The sequence below is a fragment of the Pinus tabuliformis genome, chromosome 5_1 (assembly GCF_031772625.1).
Source record: "Pinus tabuliformis cultivar Carrire ecotype Pingquan chromosome 5_1, CPIR1, whole genome shotgun sequence".
Classification (NCBI taxonomy): domain Eukaryota; kingdom Viridiplantae; phylum Streptophyta; class Pinopsida; order Pinales; family Pinaceae; genus Pinus; species Pinus tabuliformis.
The window spans coordinates 403,488,937-403,501,301 of NC_142305.1; the positions used below are offsets into that span (position 1 = coordinate 403,488,937).

General features: G+C 42.8%; 1 pseudogene; it reads right to left on the bottom strand.

Annotated features, from left to right (window-relative positions):
* Window positions 1–229: 229 nt before the first annotated feature.
* Window positions 230–12,365, bottom strand: part of LOC149165178 (serine/arginine-rich-splicing factor SR34 pseudogene) — an 82,747-nt pseudogene continuing 70,611 nt past the window's right edge.

Sequence of the window (12,365 nt, forward strand, 5' to 3'; positions counted from 1 at the left end):
AGATCAGTTGAAGACATTCTGCTTCAACTGATTCTCCAAGATGACGGCTTCACCTGTCGTAGTGTTGCATCTGGACTACTTGCTTCACCACTGCATATTGCACTAATCATGATTATCATCATGCTGCCCATGTCCATGATCTCATCATGCTTTATGCTACGCATGCATCATCATGCTTCATGCTGCCCATGATCTCATCATGCTGCTCCTTGCTAACTAAAACAAAGGTTAGTTTGGCTGCAACATGTGCTAATTTTTGCCATATGGCAGTCCCAAGCAATCTTCTTTCAAGAACTAAAACCAGTGTTCATAATTCTTGATTTATATGTTCCTCGCTGTGGAATTTTGCATTAATTATTTCACTAGTTAAAGAGAACGAGATGAGCTGTGACTCTTGCTAGCACTTCAACCATGAACCTTGGATAGAGGTGGGCGTCTTGGGCTCCTTGTTAAAGACATTGACCGAGATCTGTTATTCCTACCAACACTAATGCTACGACTATGTCTTCGAGTAACGCTGCGGCTGCGGCTGTGACTTCGGCTATAACTTCTAGAGATGCTCCTCCGAGGTCCATATTCCTTCACCTGTATATAAGATCGAGAGAAGGCATTCCGGAATTCAGTATCATCCAGTTTCCTGATAGCATATTTCATGTCCTCGAGGTTGGTGTAGTCCACAGTTCCACGTGTACCATTGCTATCACGAAACACTTCAGCATAGCAGACATCACCAGCCCGTCGCATGTGATCCTTCAGGTCCTGCCACGATGCTGATGAAGGTAATCCTGTCACAACAACGCGATAGTCAGTGTGTCTAGAGACTCCGCCACGCCCACCACGCCCACCAACACTGCTACTGTAGCTACTGGGTCGACCTAGAGATGAAGACGTCCTTCGACCCCCATGGGCAAGCTCTACCCGTATTTGATGACCATCAAAGTTATATCCATTACGGCCACGAATAACATCTTCAACATCACGTGCATCTTCAAACTGAGATCAGCATCATTCTTCCTGCAGTGCGGATCTGCTCCCATGCTGAGACTCTTCTTCGCTACGATGACGTTATTGCTTCTGGCATCAAGGTTGTGACTGCACCAAAACCCTAGGTGCAGTCAGACCCTACTGCGGCTCCTCTATATGAGACTGCGGCTAACAACATTTCATAACTACAAGTGTCGTATATGACCTGCGTTCCATAAATAACAGTGTTGCAATACTGCGGGTGCGTTCCAACTGCGGGTTCCATATATGACCTGTGTTTCATAAATAACTGCGTATATATATATATATTGCCGCGTTGAGTCATTGCCCGTGAATCTTGCTGCGTTGTATTGCGTATATATATCCAATGCATAGATTTGCTGCGTCCGTATATAATCTAACTGCGTGTTTCTGGACAACGGTGCTCCCTTGACTGCGTTCATTACTGCGAGTAAGGGTTTCTGGATAGCGGTGCTGCATTCATTAATTGACTGTGAGCTTCTGGACAGCATATGTATATAACTGTGTTCCATCCACGCTGTATTCCTTATCTTACTGCAGCTGACGGCGTATATATATATATATATCATATGAACAGCGTGTAAGGGTAACTTCATAACTTCATACAAGAACACAAGATGTTGGCTCTCTGCCAGGGCCAAAGCCTCTCCTCTTGAGAGGAAAACCCTTCGGTAAATTTCTCTTATTGAAGCTTCTTACTGATGAATGCCAAACCCTAGACCCTTGACAAGAATATCCTCCAAGCACAAATCAAGTCCTTCCTCCTATCTACACTTTGTTCCTTGACACTTCCTTCTTTTGGCACTTCGTCCTCCTTCCAACTATTGTTAGATCTTGTTGCACGTGCTCTAGAAGAGATACCTTTGATAAGACCCTTTCCTTATGATTATCCCTTCCTTCTCTTCACCAACCAACAAACTTGTATGACTATAATGGGAGGGTTGTTCTAACAGCAGAGACAACCTCCTTCTCTTTGCACGTGTGACTCTAATAGCCTATAGGCTTTAGAACAACTCTATTACCTCGCTCTTCTTCCTTGCTTCTTCACTTGAGTGGGAGGCCCTTTAGGCCTATGTTCTTAGCCTAAATAATGAAGTTTATGTGACTGTGATAGAGGGCTGCTATGACAACAGAGAGACCTTCTCCTTCTTCGCACGTGTGACTTTCTTTTAGCCCTAGAATAGACTTTCAAGGCTTCGGTATTTCTTCCTCCTTCTTCGCTGTACTAGGAGACCCTTTCTTCGTTCTTCTTCACCCTTTTCTCTGCTTCCTACCTTCGCTGATTTCAGAGGTGATTGCTTGACGTTGTGAGGGAGTGGACAACCTCTTATATATAGAGGATTGTCCCTCGTTTAGGTTGACTTGAAGGCCGACTAGAAGACTGCAAGCCGACTTGACATATTTAGCTCGGATTGCTTCTTTGGTGGTGTCACATGCTTGGAGGAGACTTGTTGAGTTTGCTTGGAGGTATTCTCTTGACTTTAATACATAAACATACATGGTGTAACATGCCCTTAAGGTCTTCAACATTTTCTTTTAAGACTATTTGACTCACCTATAGCACTTTAACATGTGCTAGACCTATTTCAGTGAGAAAAAAACACATTGACATATATTAGAAAAAAAATATTTCTTTTCTTGAATAATACAAATATCAAAAGTACATTTATGAAGACCAAACCTAGTTACATTTCCTTCAACACTCCCTCTTAACTAGGGAGGTATTCATACAACATTACAATGTGTTTGGCTATGTTTCAATCTTGAAGAATTCACATAAGAGAAACTGGATTGGCAATCCATCTGTTATAGAATCATAGTAACCAACATTGTTTCCACAACAAGGCCTTGACTGACAGCTCTATCTCTCAATAAATCAGAGCACAATGTTGGCGAGACCAATGACTTATAGACACCTTAGTCATTGTCTCTCAAGGTACATACCCACCCGGGTGTTTGCTAAGTATGACCTTCTAGGACTATTCTTCACTTGGGTTCCCAGTCCTCAAAGAATATCGGTGCTCTTGCCTACTCTTGTCTTGGATGCCCTACACATCCTCAAAGAGTATCGGATGCTAGATGATTACCCAATCCTCCCATTCTTTCTTCCCAAGTGAAGACAAGAATGTTGTGTCTATCTCTCCCTCTCAATTGAGGAAGACATGCCCCAAGTATCCTCTGACAAGGTACTTGTCCAAGTTCCTTTGTAATTGGGAACTTGTTACAACTCCCTCTTAGCTAGAGACTTGTCCATTCATCAACAACTTCTTCTTCGCGGGTCTTCCAGCTGCTTGATCTCCTTCCTTCCTTTGATGTCATGAAGTCTTTGTTCGAACTTCTTCTTGGTAGGGCACCATCCATCGATCACTTTCTTTCTTGGTTTGTCATGTCATTGGTTTCTTTCATTGTGGATGAGGTCCTACACTAGGTATTCTCCTTCTACATGATTATCTTGAGCTATATCTACCATGCTCCTATATTCTAGAAGATATTTCTAACCATGCATTTTGTTCTCATTTAAAAATGCTTCTTCTACATGAGTATTTTGAACTCTATGTACATCATGCTTCTAGATTCTAGAAGATGTTTCTAGCCATGCAATTTTATTCTATTCCTACATGCTCCTATACTACTCAAAACTTTGAAAGAAGACTTTCAGTAAAGAGTTTGACTTAGTCATAGTAGAGATCTAGAGGATCTTCTTTCTTTTGCTTCTTTTCTTCTTCTTTCACCTCTTGACTCATGTGAGCTTCTTCCCTTTTTCTTTTGTTGTTGTTGTACTTGTTTAGTTTAGAACAATTCCTTTTGTAGTGTCCATATTCTTGGCATCCACAACATTGGATTTTGGACATATCTTTGTTGTATGTTCTTCATGGACCAAATTTGCCAAATTTCCCTTTCTCTTGGCTATGGTAGCAAATGCTTGGTCCTTTGATCCATCATCTTCCTTTGCTTTGAGTCTTGTTTCCTCTATCTTGCATAGAGACCACATTTCACTTAGTGGGGTGGCTTCCTTCTTGGCTGACTTCCCTAGCTCTTGAAGTTTATCCCTCATCTCAAAGATCTTCATGAAGTAGGGAGCTATTCCTTCCTTCGATATCTTCATCTTGTATAATGCATTTCGTAGAGATATCACTTCTGCAGCTGTATTTACCGAGAATAGCTCTACTAGTTTATCATAGATTTCTTTTGATGTTTGAAGTTTGGAGACATAAGGAATGAGAGAGTCTTTGATGGATTCTTTTAGAATCCTTTGAGCTCCTGTCTCATCCTTATTATACTTGGCTAAGGCTTGAGTTTGTTCCTTAGTAGGAATAGTAACATTCCCTTTGATGTGTTCTAGGAGTTCATTCTTCTTGAGAAGTAAATCAATCCTCTTCTTCCATGCAAGAAAGTTATTGGTACCTACCAATTTTTTGCTTTCCTTGCAAAAAGACATTGATGTATATTCAGAAAGGGACATATACTTGATAGATTTTGAGATGTAGTGGACTTGCTTTCTCCTTGAAGACTTGATGGCTAGCCTTCCTTCGATCTTGATGTTTTTTAAGTTGTTTTCTCCAAGTCGACTTCCTTGAGATTTTCTTGATAACTTGTAGGTCCTTCTTTGATTTGTTCTTCTTATAAGTGCTTTTATGTAAGGCTGTTCTTTCTTTGTATTCTTCCTTGATGAAAGATAGATGGTAGACCTTCTTGTCCTTGAAGTGATTGAGACTTCTTGGCTAGTTGCTTCAACTTTTGTAGATGTCCTTCCTTCATGAGTGTTCTTGAGATGCCCTTTCCTTGATGTGTTACCTTAGCTTTGATTCCATGTTGAAAAATCAAGGGCAATTAGGTGTGGTGTGATTCTTCTTGACTTGATAACAATTTGTGGTCTTTTTACTTTTTCTTGTTAGCTTATTCTTCTTCTTCTTCTTCTTATTAATGCATGTGTGTGTACTTCATCAAACTGCTACCTGTTAGCTACCTATACCAATAGGTTTCATTTTTCATGATTGGCTTGGGAAATGCCAATATGATCTACTTTGGCAAGGCAAAGATCTCATATTCTGATGAAAGGCACACATGTGCATTTTATTAGTGATGTTATACTTCTCAATGGGTGATCCAACAGCCTAAGCTGGGTCATGCCATGTCTCAATTTTTGTTGTAGATTAGAGAAAGAAGTATGTCCAAACAGTTTAATCTTGGCAGACAAAGGTAGTTAGGTAGAGAATTAAGGTTCCCAACTGCTTAATCTGGGGCCTTGGAAGAAATAATGGCAGTCTTAGATAGATGATCAAAAGAAAAGCCAATGAAAAGAAAAGGCACATAAGGGTCTGCAAGCTCAAGTGCACCCTCCAAGAAGAAACAAAAAATGCTAGGCAAAATAGCTGGGTAAGTAGATGGGGTTGCAGAAGTGATATTCATTTCAGATTGAATCTTGCTGGTCAAGATAAGAAAAGCAAGGCAAAGGAGCATGTCTAACTTCCCATTGTCCCCTTTTTCACATCCATTTACTAACATCCCTTGAGCAGCCAAGATTCATGAAAAAGTTTGAGGTTTTATACTGGTGCTTATGCCTTTAAAAGCCACATTTCCTATGTAAAATCTTTTCATTTTGATCTACTCCTACAGCTAAGTGGTTTTCAAATAAACCTGGTCATTTCACTCCTCATTCACCTCTTCTATCCATATTAACCCCTAACTCTATTATCTAAGTCCCCTATGGTCCCCTTTCCTTACTATAATAACACTATGGTGTATAAATCCCAGCATTATATACATATCCTCCCTTTAGCACTATAGCCAAATAAGTTGTCAAGGGAGACATTAGTCCATCATGGACTATGGTCAACCCTGTCATGGGATTGCTCTGACCTCAGGTTGGAGTGACAACCTCCCCCTAAGCCATTACCTCACCTCTACCCGGTAAATTTCACAAGAACCCCTTTTCTCTGCTCAAAACCACCTTTTTACCACTTTTCCCCTTTCAGATTGACCCTTACCCCGAAAAAACTCGCAAAAACCCTTAACTCTAAAGTTTTCCGCCTAAAAATATTAAATTGAATATTTTAATAGGCCAGCGGGTCCCCCCAACTTGCACGATCCGTCGGAGGGCCCGCCAGCCGTCGATCTTCCGCCACCCATGATCTAACGGTGGGCGGGTATTCTTGGGCCCGGATCTGCCGACCTTTAGCGTCTGGGGAAAATGGTTTTCCGCCCCGTACAGGGACGCGTGGCAGGCGGTGGGGTTGTTCGGAGCCCCCTCCTCGATACCGCCTTTGGCCCAAAGGTGGTGCGGGGAACCCGCTTACCGCCTCCCCATTACCACCCATCCGGCGCACGTCACCCTCACGTCAGCCTGACGTCATGTCGCTTCCGCCCGCCCCCACGTCCCGTGGCCCTCCACGTAGCCCTGCCACCGCATCTACCCGCCACCGTGTCCTGCCACCCTGGCCTACACCTCAGCAGCCACGTCACCTCCGTACCCGGGCCCCACGATGACGTCATGCTGACGTCATCGGCGGAAAAGCGCCAATAGCATGTTTTTTCCAAATTTGTCGTTATAAACGACCAAATTAGCCGTTTGCGGTCATTTTCACGCACAAAGGACGTAGCCGTTGTCAACCAGCTGCCGCGAAAATTCGTTTCCAGCCATCAAATTCAAGATTCAGACCGCTACAAGTCAAGGATTCAGCTACATTGAGCCTGCACAGTTCGGCCCGCAGGCCTGTCAAACGTTTTTCCAGGTATTTCACCAGATTTCCCCATTTTGCCCATGCATTCCATTTCTCTGTAAATTCACCATTGAAGACTGGTCAAAATCCACAGTCTAGCTCTGTCTGCTAACCAAGAGTCAGCTAAAGTAACTTGCATTGCCCCCAGAACTAAAAATTGGCATTAAAACAGTCGTTCCGCGGGCCAGAACCATAAAATTGTCCTCGAGGTGCTCGGCATTGTTCCCTTTTGCCGAGTACAGGCCAGCTGCAATTTCTACCAAAGGAAACCTCATACCCTCTGCAACTTACCCTTAGCAATTCACATCCCTGTGAATTTGCAACAAACTACAGAAACCAGCTTGCATTTTCCACTGAGAAAAACACTTCAGACTTGGTCTACATTTGGCCTATTACTTAAGCTCTTAAAGAACTTTGCAAACCATTGCCATCACCTTATTTCAAAATCAAGTTTTACAATGGCTGCTTCTGCATCCTCATCCCTCAGTGTAACTCCATTAAATCCACCAAATAAAGAGCTGGAGGCCTTGGCATTTGCTGACAAGGACTATCTTATTGAAGACTTTGAGAGGTAATAGGGACTTCTTGCAGACCTTCTGTCAATTAAGAGAGGACTATAAGGATGGTCATGGTACACATGGGATATGGGAGTCAAACCTACCATACTATTGTCTCCCAGCTGTAAATGTCTTCCCTGAAATCATTCACCTATGTGCTGAAAACTATGATGTGCAGCACAGAGCTATTAGCACTCCATCTGGGAGGATCCTTTTCTACATTAATGCTGAGTCCATCAACAACAAGTTACATTTTGATCAGACAGAGTTGCTAATCCCATTTTCCATGAACTATTTGCTGGACACTGGTGCCAAGATGACCAGTGAGGAGATTCAAAAGGTCACCAGGACATTCATGAGACCTGAGTGCCAGCCTACAGGGCCACCTCCCTACTTGGATGTCCATTTCAATGATGTAGGCAGGCTTTTACTGGACATGATTGCCTATGTGTTGGGATACAAAAACAGTGAGCATGTGGATAAAACAATGCTGGTATTGCTATCTGCTTACAGCCCACGCCAACCCCCTGCCCGCAAATATAACTTTGCTAAGTTCATAGCTAACAAGATTCATGATCAGTTGAGCAGAGTGGACAGACAGGGGGTCTTCAAGTACTCGGCCTATATTTACCACCTGTTCATGTACTATCATTCTGAAGCCTTCCCATGCTACATCAAAAAGCTGGATCACAGAGGGGAAAGAAGATCTGTCATCTTCTGGACCTCTGTCTATCACAAAGTCACAAATTCACCCTACACCTACTGTGAATTTGTTGACCAATTTGTATACCCAGTCTCTTGCCTGTTGATGAGGTCCCCTCCTCCCAGAATATCAAATGAGATAAAGAAAGCTCTGCAGCTTTCCAAAATATAAAATAGGTGACTGGTACCTATATGAGAACCATACTGTCATTAGGATCTATGGCTGTGAGCTCTGTCCATACAGGCTCCCAAATTATGTACCTATGAGGTTATTTGCCTTGGAGTATTACACGCAGTTGATTCAGTCCGACCTCACCCATTTCCACAGCGCCAAAAAGAAGGCCCACCTCAAGTTCAAACACCAGTTAGGCCCCTTCATCATGAACAAGAAAGAAGGGTGGGAAGATGCAGACCTAATCCTTAAGGATAAATACAAGCTGTCCTATAGTTTTCGGTGGGTCCATTATGACCCTGAAGGTTTCATCACTGCTAGGAGAAACAAGTATAGGCTTATAGGCATTAAGCATTGTCAGTACCCACACATTGAAAAATATGCCAACCTAAGAATGGCAGATGGATACTCTAGTTGAAAATCTAACTGAGGAAGAGACAATGCTAAAGAATGTGAAGGAGCTTGAAAAAACTATTGACCTAGACTATGTGCAGCAGGTACCTTTCAGACCGCCTTATTCAGTGGGAGAAGGGACCTCAGCCTCAAGGACTGCACCAGTAATAAAGGCATCTTCCACAGCAGCACCAGTGTTAGATAAAGGCAAAGGGATAATGGGTGCAGAAGAACAAACAATGAAAGAAAAGTCTGCCCCTTCCGGTGAGCAGCAGCAAGAGCAGCAACAAGAACAGCAGCAAGGGCAAACTGTCCTTCCACAAACTGAGCTACCAGCAGCTCCAGCACTGCAAATTCCACCCCCACAAACTGAGCTAGTAACTGCTCCAATTTTACAGACCCCAGCACATGAGGAAAGGGGGACAAAAAGAGATAGAGAAGAGTCCACTCCTCTCAGTGGATCCTCCCACCAGCCAGAAGCCAAAAGGCAAAGAGAAGACTCCCCAGAGGTAGAAGACATTACTGAAGATGTCTTGGACAGTGCAAGAAAAGACAGGGAGGGCAGTCAGCATACAGGTACAAGCTCCTTTCAGCAGGAGCAAACTTTACAGCTCGGTTTGGAGGTGTCCTCTTCTTCCCAACAAAGCAAGAAGCCCAAGAGCACCAAGGCTTCTTTCAAACAAATAAAAGCTCAGAATGAGCTGCTAAGGGCTGAGGTCTACAAGCAATTCATAGATGCAACACCAGCCCAGCAGAAAGGCTAATGTCGGTATATGACATTCAGGAGGAAAAATTGCTCCTCAGCCACTTTAAGCCCAAAGGGCCGCAGCCTAAGACAGTTGCAGATTTTGTAAAGACAAGGGTGGAGGTCCTAGCCAGAGATATACATCCCATGGACCAGATTGAACTCCATAAGCAAGCTGGGGAGATGGTCTATGCAACCTTGGTGGAGAAGGCCACCATGGCACATGAGCTGAAAGAGTCCCTCAAAAACACCAATACCCAGTTGGACTTTGAGAGAATGTCCTCTCTGGCCAAAGACAATAGAATAAAGTCTCTGGAGGAGATCATCATTGATCTAGGACATGATCCTAGTGATCCAAAGGGTGTGAAGGCCCTTATGAAGAAGAAAGATGATGACCTCAATGCCTTGAAAAAAGATTGAAGCTGCAGCCCACAGAGCACCCTCAAACAACAGAACTTCAAAAGCAAAAACAGGCTGAGGACCAACTGGACCTCCTAATGCAGCAAGACCAGAGGATCAGGGAATTGGAGAGAGAGCTGGAAGGAGCATTACAAGATAAACAGGCAGAATCCACTTCCCAAGCTCCTCCAACTACTTCAACAACAACAGCAACTTCAGGGGCAGCAGTGGCCCCCACAACAGAAGCAGCAGGAACAACAGCAGCTCCAGATGCCAGCCCAAGTGTAGAGGAATTGACCAAGGCCGTCAAAGCAATGGAGCTCCAGGCAGATGAAATAAAGAAGGCCAAGGAGAAGTTGGCAGAACTGGATGCCAAGTATGACAAGTCCAAAGTGACTGTAGCAGAACAGGGCAGAGAAATAAAGGCCCAAAAAGAAAAGATAAAGGCCTTAGAGAAAGAGCTGAATCTGGAGACTGCTATGGCCGACATAAAGAGAATCCTATGGGCCAAAATTGGCCAATCCATCAAACAGCAATGGAGGTCAATAAAAATAATGCATGAGCAGATGGATTTAATGGGTCAAGCTCAAGCAGAAATTCAGAAGGCCAAGACAGTGCTAGGGAACAGAGCAGAGCAGGCAAACAGAATGATAGACTTCCTGAACAGGCAAGAAAGGGAGGAATTGGCAGCTATAGGCATTCCCAACAGAACAGAGGCTGTCCTCTCTGCCAAGAAGGTACTAACTCTCAGGAACTATATACAAACAGTGGAGAGGAAGTACTATGAGATGCAAGCAGATGTGGAGGAATACAAAGTTAAAATGGGAGTGCTGCAAGCAAAAGGCCTGCCCAGCTTACTAAGTGGTGCAGGAAAACTGATCTCTCCAGATCAAATGGCCAACAGAATGGCAACCACTATTGAAAATCAGATTATTGCATCTGGCAGTTCATCTGAACAAGCAGGGCCTCCCACAGGGCAGAGCTTATATGACAAACTTGAAGGCCTGTTCTTCATTGAGAATGAAGTGAATCACCTGTTTGAAACCCCTCCCAATCTTTATAGACATACAGAGGCCGAGGAAACATTGATAAAGATGCGCAGACATCAAATGCCTAAGGAGGATTGGTGGCAATTTATGCTTCAGATTTTGCCACGGTAGCTTCAGTCATTCGGCCACTGCCAGCTCCAGGTCACTACAAGACAAATAACATGACAAATGTCAGCAGTTAAAGCAGCTAAAAAAGTGACTCATCACATAGACAATGACAGCTATCCAAGTTTCAGACAGCACATCTCCAGCCGACTCTAACAGCCATAAAGTCCAAATATCTTCTGACTATTTTGACAGCTGAGGCATTAAGGAATTACTGCAGCATTCACTCCTTCAGCTACTGCATTCCAGAGATTAGCATATCATAAATGAGATATTAACTCATTCGCTGATATTTTTGATGTAAATTTTGTATATATACTCCCCTGAGTAACTCATAAGGGGTTGGTAATTTTCTCTATGAGACAAATGTATTGTACACTTTCAGAATTATCTAATACAAAGGGCTGGATGAGCTCAGTGATTTCCTGAAATATTTGATGTCTGGATGATGCTCCATGTGCTGATGCAGAATTCCTGTGCTGTCTGATGAAATAACAAGTTTTCTCCAAACTCTGTTCTTGTTTTACTTATGTTTGTCAAAATCATACTCATCTTATACTAAGCTAGCAGTAAAAAGAAAGAATAGTGCAGGACTTGTTTCGCTACACCTTGTACTCAATTTTTACTACTGTAAATGTTTGTCTTCAGGATTACTATGCACATGAATTCTTAATTGCTCATGTCTATATTGATTCTATAAGTATGAATACTACCTAGAAATTCTTAATTGCTTCTAGGACAATATTCCCCTTGTGTTTCTTTAGCAGTTCACTGCAAGATTCTTCACTGCCTTGCATTAACTGGATACACTCCACTTAATCACTATTATAAACGTTGTTCTCAGACACTAATCTGGCTCTGCAGCATCACTACAGCAAATCACTCAGCACCTCAAAATAACTAAAGGACCACTGACTCCATAGCCCAATGGACTAGAACACTTTGGAGAATGCATAAGCACCTTGACTGAAATTATCATCCAACCAAAACCTTAAACAAACCTGAACTTATAGCTAGCCTAAAATCAGTACAAAACAGAGATAAATATTAAAGAGAGAGCCCTCTCTGATCACAGTTTGGCTAGAAGCTGTAATCCAAAGATTGGTTAGTGGTTACCCCGGCCGTATTCCCTTAGAGTCAAAGGGAACAACCTGGGTGTTAACATAAATGGCGACTCCACTGGGGACTTCTTAGGATTTTCCAATTTCTATACATCTCTCAAAGCTACAAATCAAGCCTGAAATCAGTCAGGAGGCCTTCAAAACTGTTTCTGTGTCACATTGACAGCTTTAGGGAAGAGCTTTTTCAGTGAATCTTCATCTCAGCTTTGAAATATATATAGCCATTCCAAAATCTTTATCCAGTCCTTGCAGATATAAAAACTTCCTATAAAATCCTAAAAACAGTTAGAAGCTGGCTCCCAAGAAAAATCCACGGCATACTAGGGCAAATCCTGACCCTAATCCACCCATCATTGTTGATAATCCAAATACTATCCCTAGAAACATTAGGAGGCAG